At 39.0% G+C, this 21,782-nt stretch overlaps 2 protein-coding genes across 3 annotated transcripts in view; one reads left to right on the top strand and one right to left on the bottom strand.

Annotated features, from left to right (window-relative positions):
- Naaladl2 (N-acetylated alpha-linked acidic dipeptidase-like 2) overlaps nt 1-10,567 on the bottom strand; it is a 1,374,648-nt gene extending 1,364,081 nt beyond the window's left edge. For both annotated transcript variants that reach the window (XM_087630578.1, XM_087630588.1), the window contains exon 1: nt 10,403-10,567. The gene's annotated coding sequence lies outside the window, so the exon portion shown is untranslated. The remainder of the gene's footprint in view (nt 1-10,402) is intronic.
- The window catches only part of LOC134485889 (uncharacterized), a 227,338-nt gene that overhangs the window by 25,011 nt on the left and 180,545 nt on the right, over nt 1-21,782 (top strand). The gene's annotated exons all lie outside the window — the stretch shown is intronic.

A 21,782-nucleotide genomic window follows, 5' to 3' on the forward strand; every position in this document is an offset into this window, starting at 1 on the left:
AGAGAGAAAGAACTAGTTTACTTTCAGTTGGTTTTTTTATTTTGTTCTAAGAAACATGTTTATGTGGCAGAAAAACTATAAAACTGGTTTCATTTTTAATCCTAGCATGGCTGCCAGGATCTAATTAATAGGTTAAGGCATCTTTAAAAAACTTTACGTTTTTTTATATTACTTCGTAGTCACAGACATTCATATTACAGCATGGATTTAAACATGAAAACCAGATCTCTGTCACTGGAAGCTCTAATTCCACTCTGGGAAGCATCAGTTGGATACTATTTCAAAGACTGCACCAACGTAAAGATGCTATCTTTGAACTTTACAGCGGTCCCCTTCCCTGAAGGTCCTAAAGCGCAGCAGCAGTTATAGTTATGGTTTTAAGGATAAAGTATTGAGTAAGACCAATGCTCCACTACAAAACGACTGAAGGAATCCTGTGAGGGCTACTAGAACTCCTCGTGTGCATTTCTCTAAGGCAAGGCTGATGTTCAAATGCAAACCTTGCACATAAGTGGGAAAAGCAAACTAAGGTCTAATTCTTCCACTTCCTGCATTGGTCTGAATGTCTTGTATCCTAGGTGGTGTCATCCAATCCTCTAGAAACAGGCTTCCCTGGATTGTTTTTTGTTTTGTTTTGTGTTGTTTCCTCTCTTAAGAGCACAGAAGATGATAAGTGAGAAAAATATTAAACTTTATAAACGCATATAAAATTTAAAACTAACCAAGGAGACAATAGAGTAGGATTGAGACAGGGAGGCTTACCTAGCTTTTGTCAGTAACGTTAAAGGAAAACAACAGGTACAATGACTGAAGAGAAAGTATAACGCAGAATCCCCCTTTTAACTCAGAAGAAACTGCCCAAAGAACGTGGGGCTAACTCCTCTGGATCATCCCTGCTCACCAACACAACTTGTATCTCACTTGCCCACCCTCCCAGGATTGCCTATCCTGAAAGACAGCAAGCATGCTATTTTGACCATCGTTTTATCTCCAAGAAACAGCAGAGATTTAAAGAAATATTAACTAATTTAGGAAGTAATAACAAGCAGCTCATTAGCTCTACGATATTAATGTGAAATAAGAATAAGAATAATGTTTGCTATACATTTTAACAAAAATACCACTACTATACCAAAACTTCTTAAAAATTAGGTTTAAAACTTCATTATCTACTCGTTGAGAATTTGAAAGTATTTTGACCATGTCCATCCTCTGTTCCTGCTTTCATGTTCTCCCGAAGACATCCCTGTGGAACCTTCCCGACTTCCCATTCTCCTATTTTCCTTTCTTTCCTGTAAGGGTTGAGAATAGTTGGGATGGTATGTGCATGGGTGTAGGGCCATCCATTGGGTAACAGACAACCTAGGAGAGGCCACACCCCTGAAAAAATGGACTCCCCCACCATAGCAGCCATCAACGGCTAATAACTTTCAGCCAGGACTGGGCCTTGTGAACCCTCTACTGAATGGATGTGGACAGCAGCTGAGATGAATCTCAAAACTACCCAGTCCTAACTCATAAGCTTGTCAGCAATCCAATAATCAGAGTACAGACCAAATCAGCTATTCTAAGACACATTCAAGTGAAAAAAATCCTCACTTTTTATATCTCTATCTTTATATCTATATTTATACTATCTATATCTATATCATCTCTATGTATAATCCATATCTATCTATATCATATCTATCTACATCTATATCTTAATCTATACATATTTATACATACACCCTCTTTAAGCATGAGCTGAATAAACAGGCAAAGATTAAACAAGGCTATGCCATATAGCAAATGAAACCAGAGGCAGGGTATTTGGAGAGAACACACTGCAAAGTGTCCAAGTAAAGGCAGCCAGATATGTGGAAAGATGAACCTAACCACAGCAGAGGGAAGTTAGAGGTTAACATCTTGGAGGAAGGAGGCACTTAAAGAAACACAAAAGCATGTTTTAACTCATGCTAAACTTGTTTGTCATTTAAAGAAGGAAAGGCAGAGGAATTGAATGCAAATATGTAAAAAACAACTTTGGGGGAGTTGGAATTATGGAATGAATCAAAGGTAGTTTTTGACTATTTTTTCCATGTGTCTGGCTCTAGATTTAGTGCCTATTTCTTTTCTAATGAGAGAAAAAAGAAAAAAATGTGACTTTAGGAAAATCTGGAAAGAGCTGGGGCAGGGAAAAAGTGATCAGAATATATTATAGGAAAACTAATTTTTGATAAAACTTAAAATTACTGTTTTTAAAATGAAGGTAGGATTTTGGAAAGAAATTGAGCAAAAGTCTCTAATTCAAGTCACATTCTAATCAGCCTCACTGGGTGAGTAACAAAATACGATTCATTCACAAAACAGTGAGCAGTCACCATACATTACCATAATACAGACATGTGACAATATGTGGTTATGTGTCAAACAACATGTAAAGTCTCTCATCTCTCAGACACAATGAAACACCCTCATGAACTCAAACAATATCTCTACAATACTTCCCTACTGAACCCCTGACATTCATTTGAGGTTAAGAAAGAATAGAGAAGAAAACAGTGATGCCCACTGGCCCACCCATTATCTTACCATGCTTTTCTCAATGACAATAAAGAATGAAGGAAACCTGAAAAGGACAGGGACAGAGGAAGTATTAGGGCTGAATTCCTTGCATATATCAAAACCACCCTAAAAGGAGAAGATATAACTCTCATAGTAGAGAGTAAAGTATAAGTAAATCCATCAGGCACCAAATAGTACAGTGAGATGGGAAACTGGGATTTAAACACCCATCTGACAAACTCCATACACACAAATGTCAAACGGTTTCGCTAATGCTATCTTAAATCATACACCATTCTTAACACAAGTTAAGTAGTGGGCTTTTATTAACATCACTCCATAAGTTAATGGTTTAAAAATCCAAAGGGAAATCATAGATAAAATAGATGAACAAGTAAAAGATAAGGTGAAAGACAAAAGGCAGATGTCCCAGAAGAGGCTATAATTGCTAAGAGAACAGCAGCTGAAGTCCTGCCATTACCCTTTGGCATTCTTAAGGCTGCACTCATGAGCACTGCTTTAAAGGGTTTGTGCCATTGTTCAGATAGTAAAGCGAATGGTGAACAATGCAGACAGACGAGGTATGGACTTTGAAAATGCTTCCACAACCTATGTATGCAATACAAAAGGAAGGTGAACCATACCGAGAAATGTCATAAAGTACAATAGCAAGGCCATTTTAATCAAACACTAATTTACACGTTTTGTAGCTCTTTTGTTCCAAACACAATGTGAGGGACTTTTTGTTATGAAAAAAAAAAAACTTACATGAGTTCAAAGTAGAAGCATGCAAAAAATGCCTGTATTATAATGCAAACACATCAAGATTTTACTCGGAGGTTTTTGATTTGATTTAAAATTGAACCCTTGATAAGGATACAAAATCACACAATTAAATTTTGTATATAACAATGAAAAGTATAAAAGAACAGCTGGATTTAACATACATATACCGGTCAATAATGAAACCGAGTAACTTTCAACATTAAAGAGAAGAATTGATAATGATGAGTTACTTGAATCTCAACAACGTCATTATTTTCAATTTGCAGTAGATGGGAATTAACACAGAGAGATCCACAGTGGAAAATATGCAGAGCATTAAAAACATCTGAGCATTTAGTCTCAAATGTTATGTCTTCATCAAACCTCTTCCTTCAAAGCTCAAGAATTGATCTACGCGGAAAACGAGGCAGAGATATTGTAAGAGACAGGTGATAGTTGACTCCGAGAAAATAGAATCTTCCATATACAAATGCACATATGAACCCACAGATACTGTGGCAGCATGCACAGGGCCTGCACAGGTTCAAGCCACATAGAGTCCCAGCACTGAGAGGGAAGAGGTAGATACCGGGTCCCACCCCTAACCAAGTATGGACTTTTTATTATCTATTTGCAAAGGATTCACAGTGCCTCTTAGATAGTTTTCAGATGAAAAATCTAGTACATCTATTGATGGTTATCAAATCCTATCCTGTAATTAAATCTGAGAAAAAAATCCCAATATGATTAAAACTTAACTTTTTAAAGGTGATACAGCATTCATAAGCACGTTGCTAGGGGAATATCATGCTGAGTTGAAAATAGTTGGCTACTAGGCAAGATGAATCACCTTTTGTGTCTGCCCTGTTCAGATCAAAATGTCAAAACAATTAAAGTACAATTTTGCCTGGCATCAATAGCCCAGGCAATGTGTGAGAAACAGACACATGATTTCAGGTGTCCTGTTTGCTTTTAACTAGCAGACAAATTGAGCAATGAAACAAATTTTGCTAAAGAAAACGTGAGACAAGCTGCCAGATCATGAGGTCAAGGAATTCATCAAGACTAGCTTCCCATTCAAACTCAAGGGGGAAAAATTATCCTACAAGGATTATAACAATTATCATACAAGGACAAGAAAATCTCACGGCAGGAATTTAATTAGCTATAAATTAAATATAACTACAGAATTTAATAAATCTCAAATAAAAAGTGAGTCACATTGATCTTACAGGAATATCAAGTGAATACTTTGTGTATTGTATATGTGTTTATGTGTGCAGCAGGGACATAAACTTTCAACTTTCATCTATCACAAGTGACTTCTCCTATTTATTATATACGATCCTTAATTTATTACATACAGTGTAAAAACACATAATTGTAACATTTTTAGCTGTAGGAAGCCCTAATTTTTTTCTTAAGTTATGGGCCATGCTTTAGAAGATAAAACAAAACAAAATCTAAAAACACAAAGAACAAAGAACAGATACAATCCACATTGTGTATAGACCTAGATTATACTCTGGATCTGCGTCTTTAGCTACTAATCTTTTCTATTAGCTGCACCACATTCTCAAGAGATGAACTTCTGAAAACTGTCAGTAGCAACACTGTCAGTAGAAATAATGACAAGCTCCTCTTGCAGTATCATTTCCTATTTAATTACTTTATACAGATCCTGCTTTCTAGGACTGAAAAAAAAAAGTGAAGCCTTGATAGGACTTTCTATTAAGGCGTATTTGGACTTCACTGGTATTTAACTATAATGTTCATTTAGAATAATCAGCTCTTAAATTCATGATAGAGAATTTTATTTGAACACAAATATGTATGAATTACACTTTTTGCTCAATGTAGCCAGAGTTCTATTCATGACATACATTTTCCTATGTACCAAATAATACTGTCCCATTAAAATTAAGGATACAGACAGTCAAAAAAGAGTACCTAGATCCATTCTTTTCTGTAAAATTTTTAGCAAATTATTTCCTTTTTGGAAACAAAAATATGATATAATTACATCATTTTCCACCTTTCTTTGCCTCCCTTCAACTCTTCTGAAATATCCTCCCTTGCTCACTCACTCTCAGATTGATATTCTCTAATTTCTTTGTTGTTACATACATAGATCTGCATCATATATATATATGTATATATATATATATATATATACATATATATATATATATATATGAGAGGTCAAACCTACTCCATCTTGGCACTGGCCTCCATCTTAAAAAGAACTTGAGAACTTGACCTGCAACTGAACCCAAGCTGCACCCAAGTAGCAGGAAGGACCCCACAGCTTGTCCTTGACCTATACCCTAGATTTACTCCCTTGATACTTCCTATCAACAGTTAATCAAAGAGTACTATGATTGTTTCATATGTACTTTCAGACTGCGTGTATTGTTCATGGTCTTGCTTAGGAGCACCCACCTGTCAGCTTACAACAATTCTTCAATTAGTTGTTTGCAGAATAGATACCCCATCACTTGGTCCCATTTTTTATAAAACCTTGTCTGGATGAGAGTTTGGGGCTGCTTCACCAAACCGTCCTGCATGGCCCTGGTGAGTAAGCCCAAGCTCCAACTTAGTAATAAAGACCCTCGTGTGAGTACATCGGAATAGTGTCCTTGGTCTTTTGGGGTTCACAAATGCTTCCTGGCACTACACATACATGTGTATATGTCTATATAATGTTACTTGTATGTATATGATATCAGGACTGACCACTTACCTGCACTTGACCTGCAACTGAGAAGACCATTTACTGCATTCTCACCATCCTTAATTGCTTGTAGCTTTCGTCTAGGATTGAAGCCCCATGCAATTTCCCCCTGAAAGTTCTTAATTCACCTTATACATATATAAGTACATGTATATACTTATATATACATACATAACATATATAGTTTCTTCATTTGTGAAAATAATAAAAGTTATCTGACAATACTTTGGTTGATATTAAATAAATTATTGCATTCTAAGTGAAAGAAAAATTCTGGCCCTTAGTAAATACTCAAAATTATTATAGCTATTGTTACCAATTTTCAGTCAGGTAGTATATTAACATTGATGCTATTAAACAACATAATAGAAAGAGTGTTCACTAACATTTGCAAGGGTCAGATAATTAGACGTTTTCAGTTCTAGTGTGGCACACGTGAGCAGAGAAAAGAAATGGGTAGATATGGTTGGATCCCAAAAAAGCTTTATTTATAAAACCATATGATGGGTTGGATTTGGTCTGGGACAGTTGCAGCCCCTTGATACAGAGTGATCTCCATATTCTTCAGGCAATCAGAGTAGATAAGAAGAGAGCAAAGCTACTCAGCTCACCACAGTCATATATAGAACCAGCTCAAACTTCTACCAACCTCCCTAGAGAAGAGGTTTATAATAGATCCCACTCTGGTCCACTAACTGCAGTCTCTTTCCCCTTCCCTCCCTACAACACACAATCAGTGGAAAATTAGTGAATTCTTGAATCTTATGAGTACTTTGCTGTTCTTGACACAAATTGGTCATTTTCACGTTAATTTTTAAGAGCTTCAAAATATTTAGTGCTTGGCATGTGGCATTTTAATTCCACTGGCATGTTCCTGTATACCCTTCTTTTTCTAGCAGGAAAAATAATATGAAGGCAGACATAATCTCATTTACACAGAGATTACTACATCCCCTGCCTAAGACTTTATACCATATCCTATTTTATCCTAAGGATTCAAAAAATAATTGGCATGAACAAAGAAAAATATTCTGTAACAATACTCTTTCCAACTACAGCCATTCTCCCAATCTTGATAGAGAAAGCCAAAAGTATCAGAGCTAGGAGTGTAGTTAAGGAGCAGAGCATGGACCAAGGCTCTAAATTCCTGATAACTTGATAAAAGGGGAAGGAGTACTATGGAACTGAACAGGCTTCATAAGAAGCAATATAATAATCAATAAATAATTTTAAAGATGTTCAACATCATTAGCCATCAGATAAACACAATTAAAACTACTTTTCATCTCACTCCTGTCAAAGTTATTATTATCAAGGAAAAAACAACAAAACAAATGCTGGCAGGACTGTGGGAAAGGGGATATCCCAATACAGTGTTGGTGAGAATGTGAACTAGGAAAGTACTATGGGAACCAACCTATGTGTTTCTCCAAAGAAAGTATACATATACATATAATGCATACCCAGTTATGCAGTTCCTGGCCCCTATGATAGAATTCTATGTCCTATTATAGATTACTAGTCACAGTAGCTTGGGAATGAAACCAGCTTAGATGTCCATCAACTGACAAATGCTGAAAATGTAGTACATAGAAACAATATAACTCTATTCATCACTAAAAGGGAAAAAAAGGATGGAGCTAAAAAAAATATACTGAATAACCCAGCACAGAAAAACAGATATCATAGTCTCTCTTGCGTATCTACCCTAGCTTTGAACCTTATATTTCTGTGTTTGGTTGGGATATTCGTATAGACCAGGAATTAAGGAAGGCATAATGAGATGGATGGACTGCATCTTCATGGGGAGGGAAAAATGCCACTTGTCATATGGAAGTCTGGATAGAAAGGAAATATAAGACATAAAAAGGCTTAAACAGAGATGGCAGGAAGCTAGCTGGGGGTGAAGGGAAGATTAACCAAAATTAAAGATTCATTAGAAAGCTACACAGAGACCAAACCTTTATACAGTAACTAAAATATACAATTTTAAAAGTTTGTTAGTACTGCATGGTGAATAATGCTGTGCCCAGGCATCATGGATTTTTAAATAAAAATGATTGTCTATGAGTTGCGTGCCAAAGGGCTCCCCATAGACCCACCCTACCCCCACCCTGGAGAATACGTTGCCTCTTCCCTTGGTTGCCTGCCAGAACAATTGATAACACCCTGTTGCTGAGACACCACTTTGGTTAGCGGACACAGAAATCAATGTGGAACTGAGCTTGAAGCTTTCTTCCTATGAGCTATTGCTCATGGGGACTAAAGGTGTTTATGTGGCCTGCTCCAGAGGAAAAGAGAGTTAGTAACATTGGACCAGCTGTGGACTCTAAGTGCTATTAATAGTGCAGCGAAGACATGGTTGTTTGGAAGATAACAAATCATTTTCTGATTTGAGTCCCATTCCATGAAAAGAAACATACATGCCTGGTCAAACAGTAGTTCGGAGGCATAATCTACTGTTGTTTGGTAAACAGATATACAGTGACTCTGTCTTCTAATATTTATGTTCACAGTCCCAGAAATGTCTGTTTAAGTGCTGCTCCATGCATTACGCACTGTCTTTGTTAATGGTACTGGTGGGGTCCCGGGGCACGGAGAGTGGGGACAGGCAGTGGTTAACTGGTCAAAATCCTGAGAATAAGTGACAGAATATTTATATCATACACTCCAAGGCCCAGGGCACATCAAAAAGGGGCAAAAAATTTTGCAAAAAGAAAAGAGTGAATACAATAGAAACAGTGAGTATGTGCAGTAGAGAGGGTTACATTGTTTTGAATGAAGAGAGAACATGTAACAATGTCCCACTGCTCTGCCCACCTTTGAAACTCTGTAGCATATAAATTACAACCAACTGCCTGCTTGACATAACTTGAATATTCTAATGCATGAATGTCCTAATCCTAAAAGCACATCAGTGTCCTACCATACTCCCCAGCTCAGTAAACGAAAATTCTGCCTATTATGCTAATTCGTGTCCCTGCTATAAATCACTGCTTTGGACAACACAGTTGCCCCCAACCCAGTAATCAGAGTGATGTTTTGAAAAAGATGTATCATCATTTCATTCCCTTTCTGTAAAAATACTCCAAAGGCCTTCCACATTACTTTAAGAGATATTGCAATATCTTTTAAATTATAACGCCATACTTTCTAGCCCCTATGAGAAAGTTAGAAGCCATACCCACTACACTCTCTTCAATTCCACTCTGGCCACACAAACTTCTTTCTTTATCCTTGAACAAAACAACAGACAAGGCCTCTGTAGACTTGCTATTCTGTGCCTAGAGCACTCAGGACCCAGACAGCCTTCGGTTCACTCCCTCACCTGTTTAAGTTTGTTGAAATATGTTACTTTCTCTTGAAGATTTCCTTTATTAGCCGTTTTAAATTGCTTAACACACAAACTTATTTTTCTTATAGTATATGCTTCCTACTAGAAGGTATAATCCAAGAAACTAAGAAAGTCTGCTCTACTCTAATGCCTAGGGCAGTGTTTGGTAGGTACTCAGCAATATCTGTTAATTACATGTATAAGCAAGAATCAAGCTTTTCAGATGTCCTAGTAATGCTTTATGTAACTGATAAATTATATAATTCCCTCGCACTGGAATTCTAAGAAAAACTCTGGAATACTCTATGTGGTATCAGACTGGATTAGATAAAGCAATTGTATTCCTGAGAAATTCTGAGGTCAGAGGTAATTGCTGATTGTAAAAGTGGGAGGGGTCCCTAAATATCCCATTTCCATGAAGAATTTCTGAGGGGTAAAAAAGAAACGAGGAAACCTCTAATTAACTAGCAGTTTAAAGTCCAACCTTTCCTTCAATCTCTTTTCTTTTACTACCACTGGGGATGGGTTTGTCATCCTGACACTCAGGCGGTTCCTTTCAGCACAAAGAGCACCCAGAGGGCAGGGACAGAATTTTGCATCCTTTTCCCATCCCTGGTTAGCACAGACTCTCGCTCCTGGCTGACTGGAGTTAACATGCGAGTGTCTCGCTGCGAGAGAAACAGTTTCCTAAGTTTCTGAGCCGCACCGCTGGACTAACATCTACCCAGTAACTTAGTTCTGGGCTGAGTGCCCTTAGCGATGCGGGGCCCTAACTAGTGCGAGACGGCCGAGCGGTGGGGATGCTTCAGACCCGACGGCCACTCGGGGAAAGCACAGCGACATAGCGCGGGGAGCGCGAGGGTGGCCGGGAAGCCCGGTCCGTCGGGCTTCTGCTGCTGGTGTCCCCACACCAGGTCGCCCGGGACTCGCAAGCGCAGAGGCCGCAGATCAGCGGGTGCGCACCCGGCCTCGCCCCGCCGCCCGGCGGGCTCCCGCGGAACGGGGACCGGGACTCGCGTTACCTGAGCGGCGCCGCGGGTCTGCGGTACGGCGGCCGGCGGGGCCCGTTTTCGGCAGCCGTAAAGCGCGGGCGAGAGGCGACCCCCACCCCGGCGAGCACCTCGAGCCAAGCGTCACCTCCTCGCGGGTGTCAGCCAGGGCCAGCGATGGGCCGGCGGCTGAGTCACAGGAGCCCCGCTGCCAAGGCGGACCGAGGGCCGCGGGCGGGTGAAGCGAGCGGCCCGAGCGCAGGAGGAGGGCTCTCGGGGATGCCGCAGCGCCGGACACTTGGCCCCAAGGCGACCCCCAAAAGATAGGGGCTCTGTGCTATTTCAGCTCCTGTTTATTGTTTGCACTCCACGAAACGTTTAAAAGATAAAAAGAACACGGTTGTCTAGGCCAGATATGCAAGTTCAAATCTGTGCCTTGGTTTCTCAAACAGTTCTGCTTCTTTTGTTGTTTGTTTGTTTGTTTGTTTGTTTGTTTTTGTTTTTTAATAGAGGAAACATAGCTGGGACGTGGTAAGATGGCCCAGACCAGGGTCCTGGGTACTAGCCTTGCAGAAACTGGAATGAATGTCCCTGTACTCTGGAGAGTAGGTAGCGGCAGAAGGATCTGAAGGTTGAAGTCATTCATGGGTCACGTAGGGAATCAGAAACAGTCTGGTCTTCGTAAAATCCGCTTCAAAATAGCCAGAGAAAATAAAGACTTGGCTTAACAAGGGCCAGTTTTAAAAGGAAGTTATATAAGTGAAGACGTTATTATTTTGTTCAAATATGGAAAATTAAATAAAAGTCACAGTGTAAGGAAAGAATGAGGTCACTAAGAGAAGGAATTCAATTAGAGAGGGAAAGAAGAACTGAGAAAGGAAAGACTAAAGGAAACCTGTGGACCACAAAGAGAAGGGTGCACAAAGCCGAGCGATGAGTTTACTTGCTATTTGGATACTTCGGACAGACTCCTTCCAGTGAGACAGATTGATTAAATATGTAAACAGATAAACAACTGCCTGCAAACGAGCCCCACGTGAAGAGTCTTTGCTCCAGTGAATGAGATCTGGCAACTCTGCAAAATGAGGATATTCTTTTGCATCTTGAGAGGTTGAGTCATCAAACCCACAGCAAAAATTAGTGGGCTGGATTCCTGAAAGGCACGACAGATGGGGCATTCTCGTTGCTTTTAATGACGGTGTGATGTTCCCTTCAGTGCTTCTGTCAATTTTAGAAGAAAGGAACACACACGCAAATTTGAGATGTGAATATGGCAACAAAACCTAAGCCAGTTACTTAATACTGGAGTATCCACCCAGCCTGAGCTGCCAGTAAGGACGCCAAAAGAATCAAGTCTCCAGCTTTCGGTTTTTCTTTCTTCTTTGTTTCTGTTTCCACTGCACTCCATCTTATCTACTTACATTTTTTTCTTCCCTGTTACAGTGAAACTGTTTAAGGGAAAGGTGGTTTTAATTAATATGATGGAATGGAAAGAATTTTAGCTGGGCCTCTCTAAGTGGGGTGGAACTTTCTGAAGGAAAGGATTTTTCTAAAGTTTTAATGAGTGAGTCGCCAGATACAACATCAGAAAAGATTTGTTTTCAAACAAGGGAACAGTAATAACACTGGAGATTGAAACAAAATCGGATAGAGTGGAAATCACCCTAATTACTTGAAGAATTAAACACTAGAAGTATTTTCTGAGAGGGGAAATGCAAGCCTTTTTCCAGGCTTTCCCGCTGAAGGAAGGATAAGAAAGGACAGATTACACCTATGATGCTCTGTTTCTCTCACTGGTCTCCTGCAGTGTAAGAGACACAGAGCTGTTTTCTTTTTTTTCAAGAACCCCATGCTTTTTTTCAGTTTTGCTAACCCTTCAAGCTTATTAAGCTTTTATTAGTGTGAAACAAGGAGATAAAAAAAATCTCAAGAGTGGGAAGCTCTTAACACTTACAATATCTGAAGAGTTCTCCGATCTGAAACTAAGACTGAGAAGCGTTCCTGAGGGGACTTTGGATGTAGAATAAGTACCTGTTACTTCCTTTCAACAAATAAGCAAGCACATACACTAAAGCTAAGGACAAAATCATTTTATTAGGGCAGATTGCCATACCTGAAAACCCTTGGCCAGGGAAGAAATTTCTCCTCTTCATAGGTGAATAAAATTCCTGATTTTGTACGAAGTCTGGAGAACTTTCTGTTTAGACACCAGTAGACTACAAAATGAACCTTGACTCACAGGTATAAGACCCTGTTGTAATTTTATTCAAAAGAGCATTTTTGACTGATAGTTGCTGGTTTTAGAACTCTGAAACCAAATTTTAACTAACGTCAAAGATTTAATGTACAGCCATGAGGACCAGAGTTCAAATCCCAAAACCCACATAAAGTTGGACATTTTAACATGTGCCAGCAATCCCAGTGCCATGTAAGAGAAATGACAGTCCCCAGATTAGAGGAGAATCCCCCGAAGCTCACAGGCCGTGGAGGATTCTAAGCCCAGAAAGCAAGGTTTTGGCAGGCAGGCCCTTCTCCCTGTTTCCTCTGCCTTGCTACAAAACCTTAAATTATATTCCTAAAGCTAGCCAAGTTCTAGCCTTTTATTCAGCCACTGAGGCTGACTACCAAGGTCCAGCTATCAAAAGCTCCCTTTGGCTCATCTAATTAATGTTCCCAAATAAAATTAAACACCTCGTCCTAACATATCCTAATATGGGGTTCCCCTCATACCTTTATAAACTGCCATTTTCCTATATGCCATGTTTTTTTATCCTGATGCAATCCTTTGCTGTCCCCTCCCCCTCCAGGAAAAATACCCTTTTTTCTTTCTCCTTTGTTTCCTTTCTCTTCTTCTCATTTTCTGTCTCCCATCTTTGTCTCTGGTTCTCTGCCCTCTGTCCCTCTGGGGCAAATAAATCTTTGTGCTGAGAACATGGTCTTGGAGATTATGAAACCTATATTTGTCTTTTCCCACAGTGGTGACTAGAAACTCTGTCTAAAACATTGGGGAAGGCAAGAACCTTTACTCACCTAAAATTCCTCTATCAGCTCACGTGTTGTCTCACAAAAGCATCCCCATTCACATACGTGCACTGACCAAACACATATACCTCATAGGTATGAGATCCTGCTGTAATTTTAGCAACCACATACATACACCATACAAAGTTAAAACAAGAAAAACAAAAAGTGTTCAACTTCGATAGAGATGGAATGTCTCTGTTCAACTATAATTATATAGGATGGTAAAGTTTATTATAACTGAATTCAACCTTGCAATGCTGATGTGGTCGATTTTCATCATTTTCTACAACACTATACAAGAAAAAATTAGTTCTGTGAACTTCAAAAGTCTTGGTTATCTTCCTAATTTGAATGGTCAGTGCAGATTCCCTTCATAGGTCAAACATTTTGTTACAATGCTCCCAATTGCTTAGTCATCACAGAGGCAATAGTTAAATATCAAAGCAGCCTCAGCAATTGGAAGTTTCTGTAAACTAATTTTAGAAATGTTGGTAAAACTCTTCGCCAGAGCTCAAATGTGGTTGTCAAACCAAAAGTTCGCCTAACTCAGAGTGTCGTGGTCTGAAATTTCTGGGTTGGCAAGGGACAGCAGTCCTTTTTCATGTTTATGTATGGATGCTTTGGCTGTGCATAAATCTGTGTATCAGATGTATTTATGGTGCCTGCAGAACTTAGAAGATGGCACTAGATCTACTGAACCCGACCTTACGAGTGGCTGCCATGTGGGTGCTGAAATTTGAACCTGGGGCCTATTGGAGGTCAGTGAATGCCAACCTCTGAGCCCCAGGAAAACAGTCTTGAAGATTCTGGTTGTTATTCTCTATCTCTACAACTGCATGCATCATATAAACTAAAAGGCCATATACCATAAACAATTCTTTTGCCTTTTCCCAACCCCAGGAATAATTAACATTCTGTCTTCTGTTTCTACAATTTTTAATTACTCAATTTCACAAATTAGTTATATGTTGTTAACAATTTCATTGTACTTAGTATAAGGAGCTCAAAGTTTTATCTGTGTTACAACTTTGTCAGAATTCCTTTCATTTTGCAACTGAATAGCATTCTGTTATACATATTTAACCACACTTGGCTTATCTGTTTGTCCTTCCGTGGAAACTTGTCTTGTGTATTTAAGCTTTTGTGCACACTATAGTTATGAATATCAATATACAAATATCTCTTGAAGATTCTTTCAGCCATTCTTATAATTGAATTGAACTAATGAAAGATGACAGGGTGCTTCTCCAATTCATACTTGAGTGGTCAGAAGTCCAGGTCATCGTGTCCTTTGAAGTCAGAGGAAATCATATGGGACTGAGCTCTGAACCGGGGAACTTGACAATTCTGTAAAATGTTACAGCTGTATCAACTCATGAGACGGACTGCTGCTGGTACTGCAAATCCTGGTGTTTGAAACTGACATCTGTGAATGGTGTAGTCAGATCTCTCTTTAGTTTTTTGAGGAACAATGCTGATTTCAACCACAGTAGACCACTTGATAGTTCTGTCAGCCCTGAGTAAGATTTTCTGCTTCCCCACATACTCACTGCCTTTTATCATTGGCTTTTATGAGAATTGCTATGCGTATCAGAGTTTTATAATGGTGTAAGTGTGTTTTAGGGTAGAATAACAACTACAAACCATGATAAAAACAGCTTGTTCCTTTTTTCCTATAGGTTATTTTATGTATGCATATTTTAAATGTTATCCCTTCCCAGTTTCCTTCCATCAACCCAGACACCGCCACCTCCACTCTGCCTCTATAAGGGTTCTCCACTTCATGCTCACTCACACCTGTCTCAGTGCCCTAGCATTCCTCTTTCCTGGATCAGCGAGCCTCCAGAGGACCAAGGGGCTCCCCACACAGTGATGCCCAATAAGGCATCTATTAGCTACATATCCAGCTAGAGCCATTGGTCCCCCAATGTACCTTCTTTGGTTGGTGGTTTAGTTCCACGGAGCTTTGGGAATTCTTGTTGGTTGAAATTGTTGTTCTTCTTATAGGCTGGCAAACCCCTTCAGCTCCTTCAGTCCTTGCCACTAACTTCTCCACTGGGGTCCCTGCACTCAGATGTTTTGCTGCCTACATTCACATCTGTCTTGATCAGCTCAGGGGACAACTATACCAGGCTCCTGATGGGGGAGAAGTACAGAGGGTCAGAATTTAATGGAGGTGTATAGCAGTGAGTGAGGGGGAAAGTGGATAGCCACTAGAATGTCACAGATGCCTGGGACCCAAGAGGTTCCCAGGACCCAACAGGGAGGACATTAGCTGAAATACTCAACAAAAGGGAGAGAGAACCTATAGAGACCATATCCAGTGGATTGGCACTTGGTCAGCAAGTGCTTCTTGGCATCAGCAATAGCATCTGGGTTTGGCATCTGCAGATGGGACAGATCCCTAGGTGGGGCAGTCTCTGGATGACCTTTCCTTCAGTCTCTGATCTATTCTTTGTTCCTACATTTCCTTTTGACAGCAGGAATTCTGGATTATTATTTTTGAGTTGAGTGGGTGACCCCATTCCTCAACAGGGTGCCATGTCTATCGTTTAGATATGGTCTCTTCAGGTTCTAACTCCACTTTGTTGAGTATTTTGGATAATGTCCTTTGTATTGGGTCCTAGAAACGTCTTGGGTCCCTGGCATCTGTTACTTTCTAGTGACTACTCCCAATTTCTCCTACACTACTCTTACACACTTGCTTTCAAATTCCGGACTCTCTGTACTTCTCATCCATCTCCTCCCATATCAAAACCCGCTCCCTTTTTCCCTCCCACTCTTTTCTCACTCTCCCAGAGCCCTCTCTCTTTCTATTTCCTGAGATTATTTTCTTCCCTCTTCTGAGTAGGACCGTAGCATCCACACTTTGGTTGGTTTTCTTTCTTCTTGGGTTTCATAAGGTCTGTAAGTTGTATCTTGGATATTCTGAGCTTCTTTGTGCCTAATATTCACTAATATTCAGTGAGTGCATGCCATGTGCGTTCTTTCGTGACTGAGTTATCTCACTCAGGATGATATTTTCTAGTTCCATCCATTTGCCTAAGAATTTAACGAAGTCATTGTTTTAATAGCTGAGTAGTAGGGGTTGGGGATTTAGCTCAGCGGTAGAGCTCTTGCCTAGCAAGCGCAAGGCCCTGGGTTCGGTCCCCAGCTCCAAAAAAAAAAAAAAAAAAAAAAAAAAAAAAAAAAAAAAGCTGAGTAGTACTCCATTGTGCAGATGTACCACATATTCTGTATCTATTCCTCTGATGAAGAGCATCTGGGTTCTTTCCAGCATCTGGTTATTAAAAATGAGGCTGCTATAAATATAGTGGAGCATGTGACCTTGTTACATGTTAGAGCATCTTTTTGGATATATGCCCAGAAATGGTATAGCTGGGTCCACAGAACTATATCTAATATTCTGAGGAACCACCAGACTGATTTCCCAGCTTGCAATCCCACGAGCAGTGGATCTGCGGTCACCTGAGTTTTTGAACTTAGCCATTCTGACTGGTGTGAGGTAGAGTCTCAGTGTCAGTTTGATTTGCAATTCCCTGATGACTAAGGATATTGTACATTTCTTTAAGTGCTTCTCAGCCATTTGAGATTCCTGAATTGAGAATTTTCTGTTTCATTCTGTACCAGATTTTAAATTGGGGTTTTTTGGTTCTCTGAAGTCTAACTTCGTGAGTTCTTTCTAGATATTGGATATTAATCCTCTATCAGGTGTAAGGTTATTAAAGATCTTTTCCCAATATGTTCATTGCCATTTTGTCCTACTGGTAGTGTCCATTGCCTTACAGAAGCTTTTTGATTTAATGAGGTTCCATTTGTCAATTGTTGATCTTAGAGCATAAACCATTCGTTGGTGTTCTCCTCAGCAAATTTTTCACTGTGCCAATGTATTTGAGGTTCTTTCCCACTTTCTCTTCTACTACATTCATATTATTTGGTTTTATGTGGTGGTCCTTGACCGATTTGGACTTGAGTTTCATACAAGGAGATAAGAAAACATCAATTTGCTTTCTTCAACATGCTGACCAACAGTTGAAACAGAACCGTTTGTTGAAAATTCTGTCTTTTTTCCACTGGATGGTTTTGGCTCCATTATCAAAGAAATAGTGAAGAAAGCTGTCTTCAATTCTATTCAATTGATCTATCTGTCTGTCTCTGTACCAATACAATGCAGATTTTATCACTGTCATTCAGTAGTATAGCTTGAGGTCAGGGATGGTGATTCCCCAGAAGTTCTTTTACTGTTGAGAATAGTTTTTGTTATCCTGGGATTTTTGTTATTCCATAGAAATTGAAAAATTTCTCTTTCTATCTGTGTGAATAATTGAGTTGGAATTTTGATGGGGATTGCATTGAATCTAAGGATTCCTTTTGTTAAGATGACCATTTTTACTATGTTAATCCTGCTGATCCATGAGCCTGAGAGATCTTTCCATCTTGTGAGGTCTTCTATAATTTCTTCCTTTAGAGACTTGAAATTTTTGTCCTGAAGATTTTTCACTTGCTTGGTTAGAGTCACACTAAGATATTTTATATTATTTGTTACTATTGTAAAGGGTGTCATTTCCATCATTTCTTTCTCAGCCTGTTTGTCCTTTGAGTAGAGGAAAGCTACTGATATGTTTGAGTTAATTTTGTATCCAACCACTTTGCTGAGGTTGTTTCTTAGCTGTAAGTGTTCTCTTTTGGAGTTTTTTGATTACTTCTGAGTACTGTTTTATCATCTGCAAATAGGGATATCTTGACTTCCTCCTTTCCAATTTGTATCCCTTTGATCCCCTTTTGTTGTCTAATTGCTCTGGCTAGAACTTCAAGTACTACATTGAAATGATAGGGGGAGAGTGGGCAGCCTGATCAACTTGCTTTTAGTGGGATTGCTTCAAGTTTCTCTCCATTTAGTTTGATGTTGGCTATTGGCTTGTTGTATATTGCTTTTATTATATTTAGGTATGGACCTTGAATTCCTGATCTCTCCAGTACTGTGAGTAAGAAGGGATGTTGTATTTTGTCAAAGGCTTTTGTGGCATCTAATAAGATTATCATGTGGATTTTTTTCTTTGAGTTTGTTTATATAATGGATTACACTGATGGATTTCCATATATTGAACCATCCCTGCATCCCTGGAATGAAGCCTACTTGATCATGTTGAATGATCATTTTGATAAGTTCTTGGACTCGGTGTGTAAGAATTTTATTGAGTATTTTTGCATCGATATTCATAAGGGCAATTGGTTGAAGTTCTCTTTCTCTATTGGGTCTTTGTGTGGTTTTAGTGTCAGCAAAGGTGTGGTTTTATAGAATGAATTAAATAGTGTTCCTTCTGTTTCCATTTCATGAAATAATTTGCGAAGTATTGTTACTAAGTATTTTTTGAAGGTCTGATAGAATTCTGCACTAAGCCCATCTGGTCCTGGGCATTTTTGGTTGGGAGACTTTTAATAACTGCTTCTCTTTCTTTAGGAGTTATGGGACTATGTAAATAGTTTCTCTGATCTTGATATAGCTTTGGTACCTGTTCTCTGTCTAGAAAATCATCCATTTCAGCCAGATTTTCCAGTTTTGTTGAGTGTAGGCTTTTGTAGTAAGATGTGATAATTTTTTGAATTTACTCTTGTTCTGTTTTTTTGTCCCACTTTTCAATTCAGATTTGTTAATTTGGATACTGTTTCTGTGCCCTCTGGTGTCTAATTGTTATCTATCTTGTTGATTTTCTCAAAGAACCAATTCCTGGTTTTGGTGATTCTTCGTATTCTTTGTTTCTACTTGATTGATTTCAGCCCTGAATTTCCTGCAGTCTACTCCTCTTGGGTTTATTTACTTCTTTTTGTTCTAGCAGATGTGATGTTAAGCTGCTAGTCGTATACTCTTTCCAATTCCTTTATGAAGCACTCAGGGCTATGAGTTTATCTCTTAGCACTGCTTTCAATGTGTCCTGTAAGTTTGGGTATGTTGTGCTTTCATTGTCATTAAATTTCGGAAATTCTTTAATTTCTTCCCTGACCAAGTTATCATTGAGTAGATAGGTGTTCAGCTTTCATATGAATGTCAGCTTTCTATACTTTCTTTATTGTTGAAGACCAGCCTTATTTCATACTATTCTGATAGGATGTATGGGATAATTTCCATCTTCTTGTATTGGTTGAGGCTTGTTTTGTGTCTGATTATATGGTCAATTTTGGAGAAGATAATGTGAGGTCCTGAGAAAATTATATACTTTTGTTTTAGGGTGAAATGCTCTTTAGATATCTGTTAAGTCCATTTGGTTTATAACTCTGTTACTTTCATTGTGTCTCTGTTTATTTTCTGTTCCCATGATCTGTCCATTGATGAGAGTGGGGTGTAAAAGTCTTAAACTATTATTGCATGAGGTTGAATATGTACTTTGAGCTTCAGTAATGTTTCTTTTACAAATGTGAGTGCCCTTGCATTTGGGGCATAATGTCTGTCTTTGTCACTTAGGTATGTTTCCTGTATTCAGCAGAGTGCTGGGTCTGAGTCCAGTCTGTTAGTCTATGCCTTTTTATTGGGGAATTGAGTCTATCGATATTGAGAGATATCAAGGACCAATGATTGTTGTTTTCTTTTCTTTTTGTTGTTGGAAGTGGAATTATGCTTGTATGGTTCTCTTCTTTTGGGTTTGTTGTGTGAAGATGACTTTCTTGCTTTTTCTTTGATATAGTTTCCTTCCTTGTGATGGAATTTTCTTTCTATTATCCTCTGTAGAGCTACATTGGTGGAAAGATATTGTTTAAATTTGTTTTTTTTTCATGGAATATCTTGCTTTTTCTCTATGGTAATTGAGAGTTTTGCTGGGTATAGTAGTCTGGACTGGCTTTTTTGTTCTTTTAGGGTCTGTATAGCAACTACTCAAGATCTTCTGACTTTTAGAGTCTCTGTTGAGATGTCTGGTATAATTCTGATTGATCTCCCCTTATATGTTACTTGACCTTTCTCCACATCTCTTTCAATATTCTTTATCTGTGCATTGGTATTTTAATTATTATATGACAGGAGGTATTTCTTTTCTGGTCCCATCTGTTTGGTGTTCTGTAGGTTTTTTGTATGTTTATGGGCATTTTTTTTGGTTATGGAAGTTTTCTTCTATAATTTTGTTGAAGATGTTTGGTGGTCCTTTGAGTTGGGAATCCTGACTTTCTTCTATACCTATTATTCTCAGGTTTGGTCTTTCGATTGTGTCCTGGATTTCTTGAATGTTTTGAGATAGGAGCTTTTTGCTTGTTGTATTTTCCTTGACTATGTGTCAGTGACTTCTATGGTATCTTCTACCACTGAGATTGTCTCTTCTATCCCTTGTAATCTCTTGGTAATGCTTGCATTTGTGTCTCCTGATCTCTTTGCTAGATTTTCCATCTCCAGTGTTGTCTCCCTTTGTGTTTTCTTTAATGTTTCAATGTCCATTTTTAGATCCCAGATGTTTTTATTCAGTTCCTTCATCTGTTTGATTACGTTCTCCTGTATTTCTTAAAGAGATTTATGTGTTTCTTCTTTAAGGGCTTCTACTTGTTTACCTGTGCTCTTCTGTACTTCTTTAATGGAGTAATTTACATTCTTATGTCCTCCCTCATATTCATGAGATAGAATTTTAGAGTTGAGTCTTGCTTTGCAAGTTTGATGGGGTATCCAGGGATTGATGGGGTGGTAGAACTGGCTTCTCATGATGCCAAGTAGCCTTTATTTCTGTAACTTATGGTCTTGTGATTTTCTCTTGCCATCTGGCTATTTCTAATGCTAACTGACCTTGCTATCTCTTACTGGGGCCTGTTCCTCCTGTGTGCTTGGCTGTGTCAGAACTCCTGGAAGTCCAGCTGTCTCTGTGATCCCGTGAATCTGAGATGCTTTGATATGGCAGAGGTCCTGGAAGTCAAGCTGCATCTGGGATCCTGAGATCCTGGTGTGTCCAAATCCTGAAATCCTGTTGTGTCAAGGTCCATGGAGTCAAGCTTTCTCAGGGTGTTGCAAAATTGGGTGTGGAGACAGAGCTACTCTGGGTTTGCTCTGGGCATAGGTGCAAGCTGGAAAGAATATGTGCCTCTGTCTGGACACAGGTTCAGGTTTCCCTGATTCTTGTGGGAATCCCAGTTAAGCTGAATGTTGTGGCCAATATTGTGGCCTCAACTGTGATCTTGGGTGTGTCAGAGCTCCAATGATCCTGGGTATGTCAGATCTCCTGGGAGTCTAGCTTTCTCTAGCTAGGTGTTTACTGGTTGTTTCTTTTATATTTAAAACCTTTTTTTTTTGGCTTTCCTTTGTCTTATTACTCTAGTTAAGCCTTCCAGAATTGCATTGAATGTAACAAAATACCAGGAATACTTTTTCAGTTACTGACTTATAAGAAAATGATGTTGTTGTTTTCTTATTAATAATGTA

This window comes from Rattus norvegicus, chromosome 2, assembly GCF_021556685.1.
Source record: "Rattus norvegicus strain SHRSP/BbbUtx chromosome 2, alternate assembly SHRSP_T2T, whole genome shotgun sequence".
NCBI classification, from domain to species: domain Eukaryota; kingdom Metazoa; phylum Chordata; class Mammalia; order Rodentia; family Muridae; genus Rattus; species Rattus norvegicus.